This window comes from Tenrec ecaudatus, chromosome 5 (genome assembly GCF_050624435.1).
Source record: "Tenrec ecaudatus isolate mTenEca1 chromosome 5, mTenEca1.hap1, whole genome shotgun sequence".
NCBI classification, from domain to species: Eukaryota; Metazoa; Chordata; class Mammalia; order Afrosoricida; family Tenrecidae; genus Tenrec; species Tenrec ecaudatus.
Window position 1 is genome coordinate 169801810 of NC_134534.1, and position 6038 is coordinate 169807847.

The 6038-nt window shown below is 45.5% G+C and overlaps 1 non-coding gene and 1 pseudogene across 1 annotated transcript; both read left to right on the top strand.

Annotated features, from left to right (window-relative positions):
* The first annotated feature begins 630 nt into the window (after positions 1–630).
* Positions 631–793, top strand: LOC142449556 (U1 spliceosomal RNA). Its single transcript, XR_012784704.1, has one exon. It is a non-coding gene; the product is annotated as a U1 spliceosomal RNA (small nuclear RNA).
* A 3781-nt stretch (positions 794–4574) lies between these two features.
* Positions 4575–6038, top strand: LOC142449319 (melanoma antigen preferentially expressed in tumors pseudogene; annotated as a pseudogene).

The window sequence follows — 6038 nt, forward strand, 5'->3', positions numbered from 1 at the left end:
GTGTGTGGACCTGCAACTCCTGCCTGGTTCCTAGACCTGGTTCCTCAGCCAAGGTACGCTTGCTGCAAGGGTACACAGGCCTCTCCAACGATGGCTGCTCCGTGGATGTTGCAGTGACAAGTCCCTAGACCTGCCAGGGGGAAAGGGACTCCTCGGTCCATTTAGTTCTTGATTATATGCTACCTCCTTAAGTGATTGAAAGTCTAGTTCTTTTGGGTACAATGATTCTGTGTTCCTTGCATTTTCTTTTGAAGGTTCCTATATCTTTCAATCACCACTTGTTTGTTGGGTTACGGTAGCTTGTGAGGATGACAGGACTGGGCAGTGTTTCCTTCTGTTGTGTATGTGGTTGCTGTGGGTTTTGACGGACTCAATGGCACCTAACAACATCTTCCAAATTTTGTCCATAAAGCTTCAATATTGCCACTTGACTTGATTTTTTCTCCCTCCAGTTCTTTCAGCTTAATGCATTCTTTAATTCTAGCTTAAGATATCTCCTCAGAATGTTCTGCAATGTCTTTTTTCTTTTGATGTTGGAAAGTTTTTTATTTTTAATGATGAGATCTATTTCTTCTTTTAATAAGTCAATTTATTGGGAGCTCTTACAGCTCTTAAAACAACCCATACATTATACTTACCTGGCAGGGGAGATACCATGATCACGAAGGTGGTTTTCCCAGGGCGAGGCTTATCCATTGCACTCCGGATGTGCTGACCCTGCGATTTCCCCAAATGTGGGAAACTCGACTGCATAATTTGTGGTAGTGGGGGACTGCGTTCGCGCTCTCCCCTGAAAAAAAAAACAAAAAAACAACCCATACATCTATCGTATCACACACATTTGTACATATGTTGCCATCATCATTTAAAAATATTTTATTTCTACTTGAACACTTGGTATCAGTTCTTTTTCCCCCCCAACTTTCCGAACCCTTGATAAATTATAAATATTTTCATATTTTACAACATCGCTGTCTCCCTTCACCCACACTTCTGTTGTTTGTCCCCCTTGAGGGGTGTGTGTGTGTGTTAGTGCCTACACCCAAAGGCATTACTGATAGAACCCTGGTTTCCTCCTAAGCCATGGACTAGTTATAGGGTGAGTATCCCACATTCACTCTGCCCTTCACACCTGCCAGGGGAAGTCACACGAGGGGGGGCAATCGTCTTGAGTATTTCCCTGGTAACCCTTGAAGGCAGGGAAGAGGTAGTTGCTTATGGGAAAGACAGACAGATAATCAGGAACATACACAAAGAACCAGGAGGGTAGACTTCAGGGTGTAGCCCTCAAGACAAACTTGTAAACAGGAGAGAGCTATGTCTTTGTTCTTATGTCCTTCGTTCTGACCTGATGGATCAACCAAGACCCCTCCTGGCTGTCTTCAATACAAATTATAGTAAAGGATTTTGTAGAAGTTACTGCTGATGTTTAGCTTCTTTGCTGGAAGAACCCAACCCCAATCATGTTTGCATGTAAACTGCTTTGCCCACTTTGTTTGACCAGCTCAGGCATAGATTTTTCAGCCTCTTTTCCATCTCTTTCCTCTTTACTACAGAAACAGAATAAAGTGTTGGTTTTCCCCCACTCTGGTAACTTTGGGATAATTTTGCCCTGGGGAGCATATTTCAGAATAATATTTAATTTTGTCTTGAGTTACCCCTTGGAAATTTCTGTTGAGCTCTCCCCTTCATCATTTCTTTTTGTTTTAGGTGCTTTAGAGCAGTGGTTCTCAACCTTCCTCATGCTGCGACCCTTTCATACTGTTCCTCATATTGAGGTGACCCCCCCCCTCCAACCATAAAATTATCTTCGTTGCTACTTCATTGTAATTTTGCTACTGTTATGAATCAGGCCACTCCTGTGAAAGGGTCAATTCGATCCCAACGGGGTCACGGCCCACAGGTTGAGAACCACTGTCTAGAGCAAGCACCGGGCTCAGAGTCCCTTCTTTTTGGTCTCCTTAATAACTTTTTGCTTTTTTCATGCATGACGGTCTTGATGCCATCTCACAGCATGTCCAGTTTTCTGTCCTTGGTGTTCAATGTGTCACGTTTGTTCTTGACATTCACGTCTGACATATGCAAGGTTGTATGTTGACTTTCATGGATTTAATTTTCGTGAGCTTCGAGTGGAAAGTGCTCTGTTCCACAGTGGACCCCAGCATCATTGTGGACTGTTGGTATTGAGCTCCACGGTCTGTTCTGAATGAGACCTTACATTCGGATTATCTGGCGAGCAGGAGGCTATAGACGATAGTGAAAATTCAAAATCCATTTGCAGAGACTTCACCTAGATGAAGCTTCATTGAATTCCTTCTGGTCATTAACCAAGGATGGGATAATCTTGCCATCAGGTGGAGTGCTTTGGAAATTGGATTACTTCCATCCCTCTCCAGGCATGCCAGGGAGCAATCCCCTAGAAGCGTGTGAGGGTGTGTCCTTGATGGGGTCCAGTTATTCATTCCCTGACTGCCTATGTCCAAATGCTCTGGACCAGTCTTGTAAACTCTTCTAACACAATGCATGTATTCCAGTCATGGCCCTGTCCCCTCTTCCTGAGCCTCACTTATTGTGTTTATGGATCTGCCACCAGTCATGAATTTGTGACTTCCTTTTCTGGGTTCTATGTCTTCCTTAGCTAGTACCTGATTGACTCCTGGGTGCCACTATGACCTCATGCTGACTGCACCCCTCATCCAAATGATGTCTGTGTTTTTGTGTCGTCTTGTCTCTTTTAACACTTAATAAATGTCTTCCTTAAACATATTTGGGATTGGAGTCTATTTTGTATTGGAAAACACTTCTCACAGGGGTAGTCAATTTCATTCCTGTACATGGCATTGGTAGATGTCCATGAATACAGCTGCCGTTTGTGTGGTTGAAATATGGTGTTTGTGATGAAGAACTCATTGGCTTGGCAAAATCTAAAATGTGACCTCCAGATGTCTTTCTATCACCAAGACCACATTTTCCAACTGTTATTCCTTCCTCTTTTGTTTCCAACTTCCAATAGCCAATAATCATTAATGCCTCTTAATGAGCACATGTTTGGTCGACTAAAGACTGGAGAAGTTGGTAGAATTCTTCAGTTTCTTCACCAGTAGTAGTCATTTTCATGATCGGCAAGTAAATTTGAATCATCATTGTATTGACAAGACTTCTGTGTACTCTCATAAATATTATCCTATCCCAGAGAGCATTGCAGTTTGGGAGAGATCGTAAAATTTCTTTTTGATGATGAATGTGAAGTCATTCCTCTTGAGTTTGTCATCATCTGCATAGTAAGCCATATAATGGTGTGATTCAAGATGCTACTTTTCCATCCAGGTCTTGAAGGTCTTAAGCTTTATTTGACATTTCTGTAAGCACCCACCATGGTCTGATCCTAAGGGATAAGACATCTAATCATATAGGATTGGAGATGTGATTCAGAAAAACAACAAAATACACCCGAAATTCACCACTGTCAAGTCCATGCCAATCTTTCCCAAGCCTGGCAGTGAATATTATCTCAGGATAGGGCTTGACAAGCTGTTAGGGAATTTGATATGTAACTTACATTGCCAAAAAAAGAAATTGGTGATCTGATCTAGGTAAACCCTAACCCGATTTACAACTAAAAAAAATGTTTCACCAATGAATAAAAACACGAGTTATTTCTATGATCTGTGATTTGACCCAAACTGTCATAAATCTGAAGTGAGAGCCTGTGTCTCCACGCCCCTACAAAACGAGATGACAGCAAAGCAAGAGCAGCACAGGGCCACCTGTACAGAACGTGGTCACTTGAGAGGGACTGCCGCTTTGAGATGATTTCACTCAGTTGTGATGATTAAAATATTCTCTGTAAATAATCAGTACTGTGCTAGATGGAGAAGTAGCCAGGCAGGAGAATGGGTTAGGCCCCAAGGTTAGCAGCTCTAACCTGCCAGCCACGCCCAGGGTAGAGTTAAGGCTCTCTATTCCACTCAGGACTTCAAAATCTCATACACCCACAGGGGCAGATCTACTCCGAGCTGTTGGGTCACTAAGAGTCAGAAGCAACTCAATGACTAGGGACTTGTGAGCTTCACAGATAAAATCCTCAAAGGTAAAACCACCTAAAAGCAGTTCGTGAGTTGGAAGGTAGGTATGGTTTGCCCCATTATAAATGGACTCTCTCTACAAATCCAGTAGTTTGTTTCTTTACCAGGTCAGGGTCCTCATGTGGCCTGTGGATATGCGGACTTGAGACAGCACCCTGTCATATTTTCTTTTTAGTTAGTTTGGATTTATCAAGCACCTCCGTCAAGGAAGTAGCCTGCCATCGGACCTGCCCATCTTGGATTCGTCAGTCATTGGACCAACTGTCCAGAGAAGATCCAGATTGAAATCTGAGTCTTGCCAGCCTCTATTACTGAGTTGAGAAGGTGAGTGGTGTGAACAGAGAACTCTCTAAAAGGTTCTCATGAACAAAGGGGAGAGATACCCAGAGTTTGGGTGGGTGGGGTCACCAGTTTGACTATCCCTGAGATTTGAGCAGACTCAACTTCACGTCCACAGGTCAGGATTCCTTGCGGATCAGAATTTTCAGCATGGGCAGCAGGAACCCACCCACCCTCTGTGAGCTTGCCATCCAGAGTTTGTTGCAGGATGAGGTCACAGTCATTGCCTGCCTTGATTGGCTGCCCATAGAACTCTTCCCCCCCTTGTTCAAGGCAGCTGTTGCCGGGGGACGCAGTGGGACAGTGAAAGCCATGATGAGGTCCTGGCCCTTCATCTGTCTCCCCCTGGGTGCTCTTATGAAGCCTTGGTGGGCTCACCAGTTCACCTTAGAGGCTGCATTGGAGGGTCTGGATAGCCTGCTTTCCCAAAAGGTTAAGCCCAGGAGATGCAAACTGATGGTGTTGGATTTACGCCTGGACACTGCCACCAACTTCTGGAACGTGTTTGGAACCCAGTCCAGTACCACTGAGCCTTCATTGCAGATGCCCATGACCACTCAGTCATGGTCGAAGGCTCAAAAGGGGGACCATTCAAAATCAGTGGAGAAGCATCAGCCCTTGGGCCGCTTGGAGGTGCTCACAGACTTGTGCTTCCAGGAGGCCTTTCCAGATAAACTCCTCACCTTCCTTACTGAAAGGGTCACACACAGAAAGGACCTGCCATACCTGTGCTGTAGGAAGCTGGAATTTATAGCAACTTCATCACTACTTCCTATTTCTGGGGAGATCTTGAAAATGGTTCAACTAGACGCTGTCCAGGAGTTGGAAGTGCATTGCCCATGGGACCTGCACAGCCTCAACTTGTTTGCTCCTCACCTGGCCCAGATGGTTCACCTGCACACACTCCATCTCTCTGGAATCTTCCTGAATTGTGCAATGCTTTGTCAAGAGAATGAGGTGAAAAGCCTTCTTGCCCAATTCACCTCACAACTCCTCAGTCTGCATCATCTCCAGCACCTCATCCTGGACTCTATCTTCCTCAAAAACTGCCTCCACCAACTGCTCAGGTGCCTGCAGACCCCCTTGGAGACTCTCTGCATAAGTCACTGCCTGCTCGCGGACTCTGACTCGACGTGCCTGTCCTTGTGTCCCTGCACCAGTCAACTCAGGTCTCTGGGTTTGAGTGATGTATTCAGGGGTGGATTAAGTCATGCATTCCTCCCAGGTCTGCTGCAGAGGGTCTCAGCCACCCTGACGCACCTGAACTTAGTTGCTTGTGGGATCACAGACTCTGAGCTCAGTGCCTTGCAGCCTGCTCTGGGCCTCTGCTCCCAGCTCAGCACTCTGGTATTGTGTGGAAACTCAATCTCCATGGCTGCCCTGCAGGGCCTGCTGCAATACACCATCCCATTGTGCAAGTTCACCCTCCTGGAGCTCCCTGTCCCATTTCATTGCTACCTAGACCCCCAAAGCTCTCTACTCTGGAGTTCTCTTGTGCATGTGATAGAGAACCTGAAGCTGACCTTGCAGCTCCTCAGGCCCTATTCAGTCATCTTTTCTCCCAAGCATGACAGCAGCTCATGGGACACGATCATCATCCATCTGTACAGCTAA